Source organism: Geotrypetes seraphini, chromosome 3 (assembly GCF_902459505.1).
Source record: "Geotrypetes seraphini chromosome 3, aGeoSer1.1, whole genome shotgun sequence".
NCBI classification, from domain to species: Eukaryota; Metazoa; Chordata; class Amphibia; order Gymnophiona; family Dermophiidae; genus Geotrypetes; species Geotrypetes seraphini.
The window spans coordinates 167,777,295-167,789,711 of NC_047086.1; the positions used below are offsets into that span (position 1 = coordinate 167,777,295).

The following is a 12,417-nucleotide window of genomic DNA, read 5'->3' on the forward strand; positions in this document are numbered from 1 at the left end:
TCTGTACAACGGCATCATAACTTCAGGTCTCCTGCTGACGAAACCTCTGTGGATACACCCCATCATTTGTCTTGCCCTGGAGGAAGCCTTCTCCACTTGATTGGCAACCTTCATGTCCTCACTAATGATCACCCCTAGGTCGCGTTCCGCCGTGGTCCTAACCAAGGTCTCACCATTTAGTACATAAGTTCTACGCGGGTTTCTCTTACCCAGGTGCATTATCTTGCATTTTTTAGCATTGAAGCCTAGCTGCCAAGTAGTTGACCATTGTTCCAGCAACAGTAGGTCGTGTGTCATATTATCAGGAAATAAGCTTTTGCCTACTATGTTGCAAAGTTTGGCGTCGTCAGCGAACAGTGATACCCTTCCTCTAAGTGTTTGCGTCATATCTCTTATGAATAAGTTAAATAGAATCGGGCCCAGGACCGAGCCCTGCGGCACTCCACTGATCACGTCCGATGCTTCGGATGGGGTACCGTTCACCACCACCTTCTGAAGTCTACCGCTCAGCCAATCCCCAACCCATGTAGTTAGAGTGTCTCCTAATCCTATCGATTTCAGCTTGTTCAGTAATCTTCGATGAGGGACGCTATCAAATGCTTTACTGAAGTCCAAATATACCACGTCCAGTGACTCTCCGGCGTCCAGTTGTCTAGTAACCCAGTCAAAAAAGCTAATCAGATTAGATTGGCAGGATCTGCCCTGGGTGAACCCGTGTTGGTGTGGATCATGTAGTTTTTCTTCGTCTAGGATTGTGTCAAGATTCTGTTTGATCAGTGTTTCCATGAGTTTACACACTATAGACGTGAGACTCACTGGTCTGTAGTTTGCTGTCTCTGTCCTGCAGCCCTTTTTGTGGAGTGGGATTACGTTGGCGGTTTTCCAGTCCAAGGGGACCCTTCCTGTGCTTAGGGAAAGATTGAAAAAAACAGATAATGGTTCTGCCAGGACTTCCCTTAACTCCCTGAGCATTCTGGGGTGTAGGTTATCCGGTCCCATGGCTTTGTTTACCTTGAGTCTTGATAGTTCGTCATAGACGCTACTGGGCGTAAATTTGAAATCTTGAAATGGGTCTTTCTGGTTATCTCCCATCTGCAGCTGTGGACCAGCTCCCGGCGCTTCGCGGGTGAACACTGAATATAAGTATTTGTTTAGTAGTTCTGCCTTCTCAGAATCTGATTCCGCAAAGTTACCGTCCGATTGCTTCAGGCGTACTATCCCATCTTTGTTTCTTTTCCTGTCACTAATATAGCTGAAGAAAGATTTATCCCCTTTCTTAATTTTCCGTGCTAGCTCTTCCTCCATTCGGAGTTTGGCTTCTCTGACTGCTGTTTTGACAGCTTTAGATCTGTCTAGATAGTCCTCTTTTGCCCCATCTCTGCCTAATGTTTGTAGGTGATAAATGCGTCTTTTTTTCTGTTTAACTAGGTCTGAAATTTCTTTACTGAACCATTGGGGTCTTTTGTTTCTCCTGCGTTTACTTACTGTCTTTATGTATCGGTCTGTTGCTTCGTGTAGGATGGACTTCAGAGACGACCACATATCCTCCACATTGTCAGATATTGCTTGTTTATGTAGCTCCTGATGGACAAAATCTCCCATGCGGTTGAAGTCTGTGCCTCTAAAGTTGAGAACCCTTGTTGCTGTGTTTGTCTTAGGGAAACCTTTCTTGAGGTTGAGCCATACCATATTATGGTCGCTGGAGGCCAGTGTGTCTCCTACTGAGACTTCCGTGACGCTATCTCTGTTGGTGAGAACTAGGTCTAGTAACGCCTGGTCCCTGGTGGGCTCCAATACCAATTGCTTGAGACGTTCACCCGAGAAGCGCCAGGGCTCGGCCCTCAGCTACAGACAAGAGTTGGCTCAGTTGACCCGTTTAGTAACTTTGAGTTTACGCCCAGCAGTGTCTACGGTGAGCTGTCAAAGCTCAAGGTTAACAAAGCAATGGGGCCGGACAACCTGCACCCCAGGGTGCTTAGGGAGCTGAGTGATGTCTTGGCGGAGCCACTGTCCGCGCTCTTCAACCTCTCCCTTAGTACAGGCAGCGTCCCGTTGGACTGGAGGACGGCTAACGTCATTCCACTCCACAAGAAAGGCTCAAAGATGGAGACAGCAAACTACAGACCAGTGAGTCTAACATCGATAGTGAGCAAACTAATGGAAACTCTAATCAAACACCAATTAGATAAGATCCTGGATGAGGAGAATCTATGGGATCCCCGACAACATGGATTTACTAAGGGGAGATCCTGCCAATCCAACCTGATCAGCTTCTTTGACTGGGTAACGGGGAAGCTGGATATAGGGGAGTCCCTGAACATCATGTACCTGGACTTTAGCAAAGCATTCGATAGCGTACCACACCGCAGGTTACTGAGCAAGATGAGTTCTATAGGATTAGGTAACACATTGACGAAATGGGTTGGGAGCTGGCTTGGAGGTAGGCTCCAAAGGGTGGTGGTGAACGGCACCCCCTCCGAAATGACGGAGGTGATTAGTGGAGTACCACAGGGCTCAGTCTTGGGCCCAATCCTATTCAACATCTTTATAAGAGACTTGGCAGAAGGGCTTCGAGGTAAAATAACATTATTCGCCGATGAGTAATGTAGTGGGCAAATGCACAACAGACGAAGATTCAGTGCCAGACAACATGATGCACGACCTACTCCTACTGGAGCGATGGTCTGGGACATGGCAACTCAACTTCAATGCCAAAAAATGCAAAGTTATGCACCTGGACAGCCAGAATCCATGCAAGTCTTATACCCTTAATGGCGAGATCCTAGCAAAAATGGTAGCAGAACGAGACTTGGGGGTAATCGTCAGTGAGGACATGAAGTCTGCCAATCAAGTGGAGCAGGCTTCGTCCAAGGCAAGACAAATCATGGGCTGCATACGAAGGGGTTTCGTCAGTCGTAAGGCGGAAGTCATTATGCCATTGTATAGATCCATGGTGAGGCCCCACCTGGAATACTGTGTGCAATTCTGGAGGCCGCATTATCGCAAGGATGTGCTGAGACTGGAGTCGGTGCAAAGAATGGCCACCCGGATGGTCTCGGGACTCAAGGATCTACCATACGAAAAACGGCTTGACAAATTGCAGCTATACTCGCTCGAGGAGCGCAGAGAGAGGGGGGACATGATCGAGATGTTCAAGTATCTTACGGGCCGCATCGAGGCGGAGGAAGATATCTTCTTTTTCAAGGGTCCCACGACAACAAGAGGGCATCCGTTGAAAATCAGGGGCGGGAAACTACGAGGTGACACCAGGAAATTCTTTTTCACTGAAAGAGTGGTTGATCGCTGGAATAGTCTTCCACTACAGGTGATTGAGGCCAGCAGCGTGCCTGATTTTAAGGCCAAATGGGATCGGCACATGGGATCTATTCACAGGGCAAAGGTAGGGGAGGGACATTAAGGTGGGCAGACTAGATGGGCCGTGGGCCCTTATCTGCCGTCTATTTCTATGTTTCTATGTTTATGGAGGTTAATATTCTTTTGCTGCTACCCGTAGTTGCGGAGAGTGTTTCCAATCTGCATCTGGCATGTTGAAGTCTCCTAGCATTACTGTGTCCCCGCGCAGTGTGATGTTCTCTATGTCCTCGATTAATTCTATGTCTTTGTCCTCCTGTTGCCTGGGAGGTCTATATATCACCCCAAGGTATAGGCATTTTTCATTCCCTCTGGCCAGGTTCACCCAGAGGGATTCCCCGGTGTATCTAACATCTGTGATTCTGGTGGTTTTGATGCTTTCCTTAGTGTATAGTGCTACTCCTCCTCCCAATTTACCCTCTCGGTCGCAACGAAGTAGGTTGTACCCTGGTATAACCATATCCCACCCATGCGATTCCGTCTATGTATTTCTATTTTATCACCCCTTTTACAAAACTGTAGAGCGTTTTTTAGCGCCAGCCATGGTGGTAGCAGCTCTGATGCTCAGAATTCTATGACCGTCAGAGCTGTTACCACCGTGGCTAAAATCCACACTACAGTTTTGTAAAAGGGGGAGGGGTTAGTTTGTGATGACATATTCCATACTAGGCGAAGGTGTTTTCTGTGTTCTGTGTGTTCAAAAGACATGGTTTTCTGTTAGGATTGACGGTGTAGGATTGATCTGTACTGGTCTGGCTTGTTTAGTCTTACAATGGGTGTATTGATGTACTGCTCACTGCAATATGTAAGATGCTGCCTTTTCCTAGGTACTCATGTGTGACATGTGGCTTGTTACTAAAAATCATGTTTTTCGTACAGATGGGGGGGTGCCAATAAATGATGGGCCCCAGGTGTCACATATGCTAGGTACGCCACTGTTCAGGATTATTAGAATCTTGGACCATCTATAGTGCCAATTCAAAATCTTTGCAAAATTGACCAAAGCAGCAAAGCATGCATACAAACAAAATACCCTGAAATGCATAGGGATAGCAAAGGAGCCCTTACTGCCTGCAAAATACAAGGCATGCTAATCATTTTAATGGACATTGCCTAATGGAGAAATTTATTGTATGGCCATTAATTCAGAAAATGGGAAAATTGGCCATTTTCTGACCATGAGAAAAATGGCCTTAGCATGCAGGAAAGACCCACATAAGGGACGTGCTAAGACTACTTTTTGCTGCAGTGTAGTAAAAGGATCCCCTAAATAATATGCTGCAATTTATTTTCCTGCAAAGTGCATCATTAATTCAGAACCAAGTGAATATTGGCATGAAAAGACTTATTTGCATGGGGATTTTCTCATTATTTAAATATACCTTGATATGGAGTGGTTACTTTTTATCCTGGGCTCAGTATAAATTGGGGGTTCACTTGCATCTATAACAAACTTCCATGGGAAAAAAAGAAAGGCCATTAACTTGCAAATTAGAACATTGGTCTTACTATCTGACTTATGACAAAATATCCTAAAGAAGAGAGAGATTATTGTATTTAGTAATCTATTTCACCTCCTGTTCTTCATCCTTAAGATAAAACAGGACATGAATTTTAGCAAATACTTTCCAAGCAAGTAAAGCTATGAAAAGATTTTTAAGTTATTTGTTCACTTTTTTCCTTAAAAATTGAGACTTTAAAAAATCAGTGACAAGAATATGGGCATTAAATTCATGTCTCATCATAACTCATTGTTGATTTTAAAGGAACAATATCATATTTGACAAATGTGTCTACAGTAGCACACAATTCAGTCATTGATGACACCCAACATATTTCAAGATGCTTACTGGGATTAGAGTAGTTATAAATAGGCATTTCTCTAATGTTTCCATCAAAGACCTAAGTTGCTGATGATGATTTAAGGGGTACTTCCAGTCAAGCTTGCATTTTAAAGTTTTTGATGTCAAATTTCAACATAGGTCTTTAATCAGATGAATTTCCCACAGTTCAATTTGTCAAAGCTAGAATTTTCTCAAGGCTACTTCTATATATCATTAACATATTGGATCATTATTAAATCTTTTCTACATTTTAGGTAGTTTTGGATGTCTTTGAGAGACACTGATGTATATTATTAACAACAATGCCACTCAAATTGAAAATTGTTTTTTAAAAAAACTTGATATTAAAAAAATGAAAAGTACTGCAAATGACATGGGAAACGAAACAAAAATTTTTGCCCTGCTTAAACCTTCCAGAGGAAGGCTACTAAAATGGTCAGTGGTCTTCAGCATAAGGTGTATGCAGACAGAATTAAAGCTCTCACTATGTATACTGTGACCGGGTAAGACCTGGACTGGAGTAGCCTGAGCCCTGAACTGGGTCATCCAAGCCTCATCTGAGCAGTTGAATGAGGCATGAAGGAGTAGAGGGGTGTCTGCATTAGAATAAAAAGGTCCAGTACAGGTGTTCAGTGTGAATTTTAAGATGACTTTATTTTTTGATCTTATATTGTAGTATAATTTCAAAACATACAAGCCAAAAAACTCTCATTGGTGGCTAAACAGACTGTTAGACCACCATGCTTTATTCACTAATAAAATTCAAGAGAAAACACAAAAATAACTTTTCAATTTCAAGTCCTGGAACCTGCAACCTGCTTGCACTACTCGGACAGGTTCCTCACAGTTCTCCTGTGATTATGAAAACTCAGAAACAATGATCATTAACTCTTATGTTACACTTAATTACTTCAGAAGCAGTAATCCCTGATCCTTCTGATATTCTTAATTCAATCAGAGGCAGTAATTCTTAACTCTTCTGGTATTCTTAGTTTTGTGAGGCAACACCACCTTATCAGAAACAGCATTTTTACTTTCCCCAAACTTTACTCTGTAATCATGCTCTCAAATAAGCATGACTCCTCAGGTTCCATTTTAACATAATTTGTAAGCATTTCTTCTGGTATTTCTGTATCAGATTCATTATTACCTTCAGAAGAATGATTAAAAGTTTCAGTCCTGAGGTTTACTCCTTGCTTTCTGTGGGGAATGCTGGCTTCTGTCCTCTGAATCCTGACTAGCACAAGTCTGCTTCTCTCCAATGATTCAGGTATCCTGTAAGCTTGTGACTGCCTCTGCCTCTCTTGGTCTAGAGAGCACACTCTTTTCCCTAGCATGGGCTGATTGCCCCTCAAAACACCTGTGGTTCTCTGGTGCTTTGCTAATAAGTCTGGATAGCTTCCCTGCTCATTAACCCTGCCCAAAGCAGAGCTGATTGCAGGAGCTAATCCCTTTGTGGGTTTTGCTGTTACCTGCCAGGTGCATGCTGGTTCTTGTAGTTATTTGCTTTTAGCACTCCCTACATTAGAACCAGGCAAGTATAATCGAGTCCCTTTTAGGTTGCCTTTCACTGGAGATCAATTCTGCAGGGCAGTTTCCCTGACCTGCCTGCTTCTAGGGATAGGTTTAGGGATGATTTTAGAGCACTGCAGGGTTTCTTCCAGCATGACAGGACTCTCCCTGTCACAATACTTTGGAGGAAAGGCGAGAAAGGGGAGATATGATAGAGACGGTTAAATACCTATGTGGCATAAGTGCACCTGAGGTGAGTTTTTTTCAATTGAAAGGAAACTCTGGAATGAGAGGCATAGGATGAAGGTGAAAGGGGATTGATTCAGAAGTAATCTCAGAATATAATTTTTCTTGGAAAGGGTGGTGAATGCTTGGAATGGCCTCCAAGGTGGTGGAGGTGGTGGAGACGAAGAGTGTATCTGAATTCAAGATAGCTTCGGATAAGTACATTGGATCTCTACGGAGGAGGGCGATAGTCGTGGCATGTTTGGGCAGACTAGATAGACCATATAATTCAAGTTTATTTAAGTCTTGATATACCACCCATCAAATATCTGAGTGGCTTACATTTTAGAAAATAAAATGGTAAATTTTAAGAAGTGGATCGATTTTTCACTCTGTCAAAAATTACAAAGACTAGGGGAACACTCGATGAAGTTATAGGGAAATACTTTTAAAACCAATTGGAGGAAATTTTTTTTTCACTCAGAGAATAGTTAAGATCTGGAGCGCGTTGCCAGAGGATGTTGTGTGAGTGAATAGCGTAGCTGGTTTTAAGAAAGGTTTGGACAAGTTCCTGGAGGAAAAGTCCATATTGAGAAAGACACAGGGGAAGCCACTGCTTACCCTTTATCAGTAGCATGGAATATTGCTACACCTTGGGTTTTGGCCAGGTCCTAGTGACCTGGATTGGCCACCTTGAGAACGGGCTACTGGGCTTGATGGACCATTGTTCTGATCCAGTAAGACTATTCTTATGTTCTTAAGTAAACTCATAAGGATCACTAGACAAATGCAACCAAAAAGACAAACAATATGATATATAAGGAGCATGGGGGAGAAATGCAATATCTTGATAAAAAAGGAAAAAAAGATCAAATGCAAAAGGAAAAAGTGTATAGATCTAAAATAAGCCAATCCTTATATACAAAAGAGAAGAAGATATGCCATGTTTTAGAAAAAAAAAATCATTTTTTTATATAATTCTTTATTAATTTTCTAATCAAATACAAAATACAAAGAATATACAATCAAATAGTACATTAAACAGCACTTATATCCAATCAAATAATAATACAAAGTACATTTTCCTCCCTCCCACTCCCTCCCACTCTCACTGGATATGTGTGAAAATCAAATAGGAATTAAAGGCATGGAGGAGCATAATCGAAAGGGACGTCTAAGTCTGTTTACGTCCATCTCGCAAGTCGTCCAAAGTAAAAAAATGTTTAAGACACATTTTTGAAAGATACGTCCAACTTTTTTTTCGTCCTGCCGATCTGATCGTCCAAGCCACTAAATCGTCTATCTTTATACCATATTTCCATCCAACTTTCCATCCAAGTCCAAAACGCCTAGAACAAGCCCTGTTGGATGTGGGAGGGATCTGCAAAGTGATGCACTGCACACCCAGACATGCCACCTAAATAGTGGGGTACCTTACAGGGCACTACTGTGAACTTCACAAAAAGGGTGCCATGTCTTCTCCTCCCTACAGCTCCCTTATAGGTCATGATGAGCCCTTCAAACTACCTCTAGAATCCCCTAGACCCACTTATCTACCACCCCAATAGCCCTTATGTCTGCAGAAGCCACTTATATGCCAGTACAAAAGGGTTTTGGGGGTGTATAGGGGAGTGCACATGTTTAAGGATCAATGCAGTGATTACAGGGGCTTATGGGCATGGGTCCTCCTCTCCATGAGTCCCTAACCCATCCCCAAGATGACATACGCTGCCTCTGGGCTGCACGACTAGGCTTTCCTATGCCAGGCAGCCAGGTGATGATGGTCTGGAGGTTGAATTTTAAAGTTATGATTAAAATTTTTATGGGGGTAGGGGTCTGTGTAAAACTTTCGGTTATAAATGCTGTACAACATGAATAAAAAATAAAAAATAAATACACATGCATCAAACATTCAGATCTGAATTGATATAATAGTGTTCTTCCTTTTATAATAAATATCAAATGCATAAATATCAAATATAGAAAAATCAATCCTACCACTTATCACAAACCAATAAACATATTGGGCAAAAGATATGTTTATGAACTATCCACTATAAAATCAGAGTTTAACCTTTGCATCTAATAAAGATATTGCATAAATTTCATCTTTGTATATATTAATATGTAGTTAAATCTTATAACCTAGTGAATATTTAATATTTAATATCCAATGAGAACATATTCCCCAGAAGTACATATAAATTTCTTAAACTCACTTTCTCTAATTGAATCTTCATTCCACCCCTTTTCCTTATATACCCTATTTACGGAAATAGTGTTAAAATTCATCAGTCTAGGCAAATGCTAAACTTTGCTATATAAAAACCAAATGAAATTAAAATAACACTCCATAAACTCCCCTATCATTTTGCATACCCTCACATCCCTTCCCATCCTAAAAACATTACAGCAAAAGAAAAAATTCCTCCATTACAGCACATTTAACAGATACATAAGGAATGAAATTATAGAATATTCCCTAGAAACATTTACAAATTCCTTAAATAAATTCATTTTTTTTTTAACTGAATCAATGTTCCCTTCCCTCTCAGATCAGATTAATAAATAGAAGATGAAAATGGCAAATTGCCGTATTGTTCTTTCATAAAGTTCCTTTTTACCTTTACTCTTAATACTTAAATTAATTATAATTATGAATCAGTTAAATTATATAGATGGGACCAAATGTCTTCCTTACTTCAATACCCTAAAAACCTTAAAATTACTACCCCCGGGAATTCATATATGTACAAATTCAGTCTTCATAAATGTCAAAATAAAGAAGATTAAATATTCATTTGCAGATGGCCTCACAACTCCTGCTAGAAGTTCATCAATTCAAGCCAACTGTAATGGGCAATCCCTCATCTTGGTGAACACCAACTCCCCTCCTTGTAGTCCCAGAGCCGAGATTGAGGCATGTCAAGAGTGACGGTGTAGAAGCCCGCCTTGCAGTTCCAGTGGGAGAGAAGCACAACCTCAGCTCTTGGCTCAGTCATCATCTCCATTCCGTGCAAATTAAATCCTATGAAATGCTCCAGTTTTTACTATTGAGCTTTCTCTTTCACTCTGTGATCCTCTTACTGGACTTGCACAAAGAATCCACAAATCTGTGCTCCTCTCCAACTGTCTGCAGCACAGAGTATCTTCTGCTGGGATTCTCATGTTATACGCCATTCAAGATCAGCTAGAGACGCTTCAAGAAGATGTCATCATTACTATTCAAATTAGGATTGCATGAAATCAAGTTAAAGGCAGTTTGAAAAATTCAGTTTTCCTGGAGTTCTAACATTAACTGCCCACAATTGCAGCCTCTAACATCCACTGTCAAACACACTGTTCTCCAAAATTACATAGTTATTAACCCAAATAAATAAAACAAAATCAGCTGATATCATTTACCATTTACTGTATCCCATTCTAGGAACACTCTCTGCTCCAAAATTAGCATCAAACCATTCGTTCATCCTGTTTCATGATAAAATCCTTTAACTCATTAGGATTTTCATAATTAATTGTCTTATTAATATTTACCCACATAATTGCTGGATAAAACAGTCCAAACTTCACCCCCATTTGCCTTAGCTGCATTCGCAAAAGAAGAAACTCTTTCCTTACAGCTGTTTTATGTTTGGCAAAGTCAGGTAAAATTGATATCTTATTTTCCTGCCACTTAAGGGGTCTTATTTGCTTGGTTGAAGCCAGGATTTGCATCATTTGTTGGTATCTTAAAAGTCTAATAATCATTGGTCTTGGTCCTACCTGCTTGCTTGATCTGTGAGCTGGCAAGCGGTATGCCTGCTCTATTTCAAAGGGAGAAGAAAACTTGAGTGATAAAAGTCCAGATAAGAATTCCTCTAAGAACTGAATTATATTGGTACCCTCTACTCCTTCAGGGAGCCCTAGCAGATGAATGTTATTTCATCTGCTATAATTATTAGCTTCTTCTAACTCCTTCACAAGACGATTGATTATTTCTTTCAGCTGAAGTTTTAATCATGTCATCTTCAATTGCTGAAACTCTCTGCTACAGCTGATCCATTCTGGTGGAACAAAGTATTAATTTATGTGACAGGCTGAGAATGTAATATAACTGCTCTCATCCAATGTTACCAAGTCTATACTCATTCTGTAACTATGTCTTACCCTAAATGTCACGTACCCTCCTGGAAATGTCCAGCTTCTTCTTATGTAATCCGCTTTGAACCGCAAGGTACAAGCGGAATAGAAATCACTAATGTAATGTAATGTAATGTAATGTAACTTCTGTTTGAATTGAGTTAAGCTTCTCAGTATTCCCCTGTATCAAATCTTGTATCTTTCTTAATTCCAGCATTATTGGATCATTAGTTTCCCCTGGCTCTGCTGGCAAAGGCACCTTTGATAGTGTTGGAGGATCCTGCTTGGGTCTCTTCGCTCCTCCACCGGTAGCTGCTGCAAATGCTGTCTCCAGTTTGGTCTGTTTTCTTGAAGCCATAATCTTATTCTTGAAAAATTACTAATTCACCTAAAAAAAGGGTATAGAATCTGTTGCTGAAAGCTTTTAATAGTGCAGGCAGGGGAGAGCAACAGATCACATGTCCATTCCTCTCACAGCCAAGCTCCGCCCCTCAAAAACCCTTTTTTTCTTATATTTCAGAAGCGCCTTTAAATAGAAAGGTTTTAAGGCTAGATTTAAATCTAGCCAAAGAAGTTTCATAACAAAAATAGGAAGGGAGAGCGTTCTATAATGTAGGAGCTGTCACCAAAAATATAGATTTACGAGTTGTGTCATAAGTAATATGATAAACTGAAGTCTTTAACTGCCTTCATTTTTCTCTGTTTATACTGCCTTCAAGCCCAAAAGTTGTCAAAGTAGTGTACATTCAGGTACCTGGAGGGCTCACAGGTTAGGTTTGTACATAAAATAATGGAGGGTTAAGTGACTTGCCCAAGATTACAAAGAGCTGCAGTGGAACTGGGCTTCCCCAACTCCCCAGCTCACTGCTGAAAACATGTAAGCTACTCCTTCACTCTTGCTTGGTAGAAAGTTAAGTGGCTCCAGGATTACCCTGGTAAAAGATCCTATCTTGATGTTTCATGGTCTGAGGGCTGTAGGTAATGGCCTACTAAGATTCTAGATAGATCTTTTCTAATGTCTTGGGGAGAGGTGAAAGTAGCACAATTGGCCATGCATATTCTTCTTATATATACAGAGGAACCTTGTTTTACGAGCATAATTAATTCCAGAAGCATGCTCATAAACCAAATTGCTCGTTTATCAAAGCGAGTTTCTCCATAGAAAGTAAGAGAAACTTGCTTGATTCGTTCCCACCACTCACACACACACCCTCCCCGAGGTCAGCAGCACTGCTCTATCCCCCCGAGAACCGGCATTACTCCCCACGCTCAAGAAGGCTCCCCACGCGTGATCCGGAATCCCCCCCACGCCATGATCTGGCATCCCCCACCCGATCCGGCA

At 41.2% G+C, this 12,417-nt stretch overlaps 1 long non-coding RNA gene across 1 annotated transcript in view; it reads right to left on the reverse strand.

Moving 5' to 3' along the window:
* Positions 1–6,564, reverse strand: part of LOC117357960 — a 36,398-nt gene extending 29,834 nt beyond the window's left edge. Inside the window, exon 1 of the long non-coding RNA XR_004538913.1 lies at positions 6,367–6,564. This is a non-coding gene — a long non-coding RNA (uncharacterized LOC117357960). The remainder of the gene's footprint in view (positions 1–6,366) is intronic.
* Positions 6,565–12,417: the final 5,853 nt, after the last annotated feature.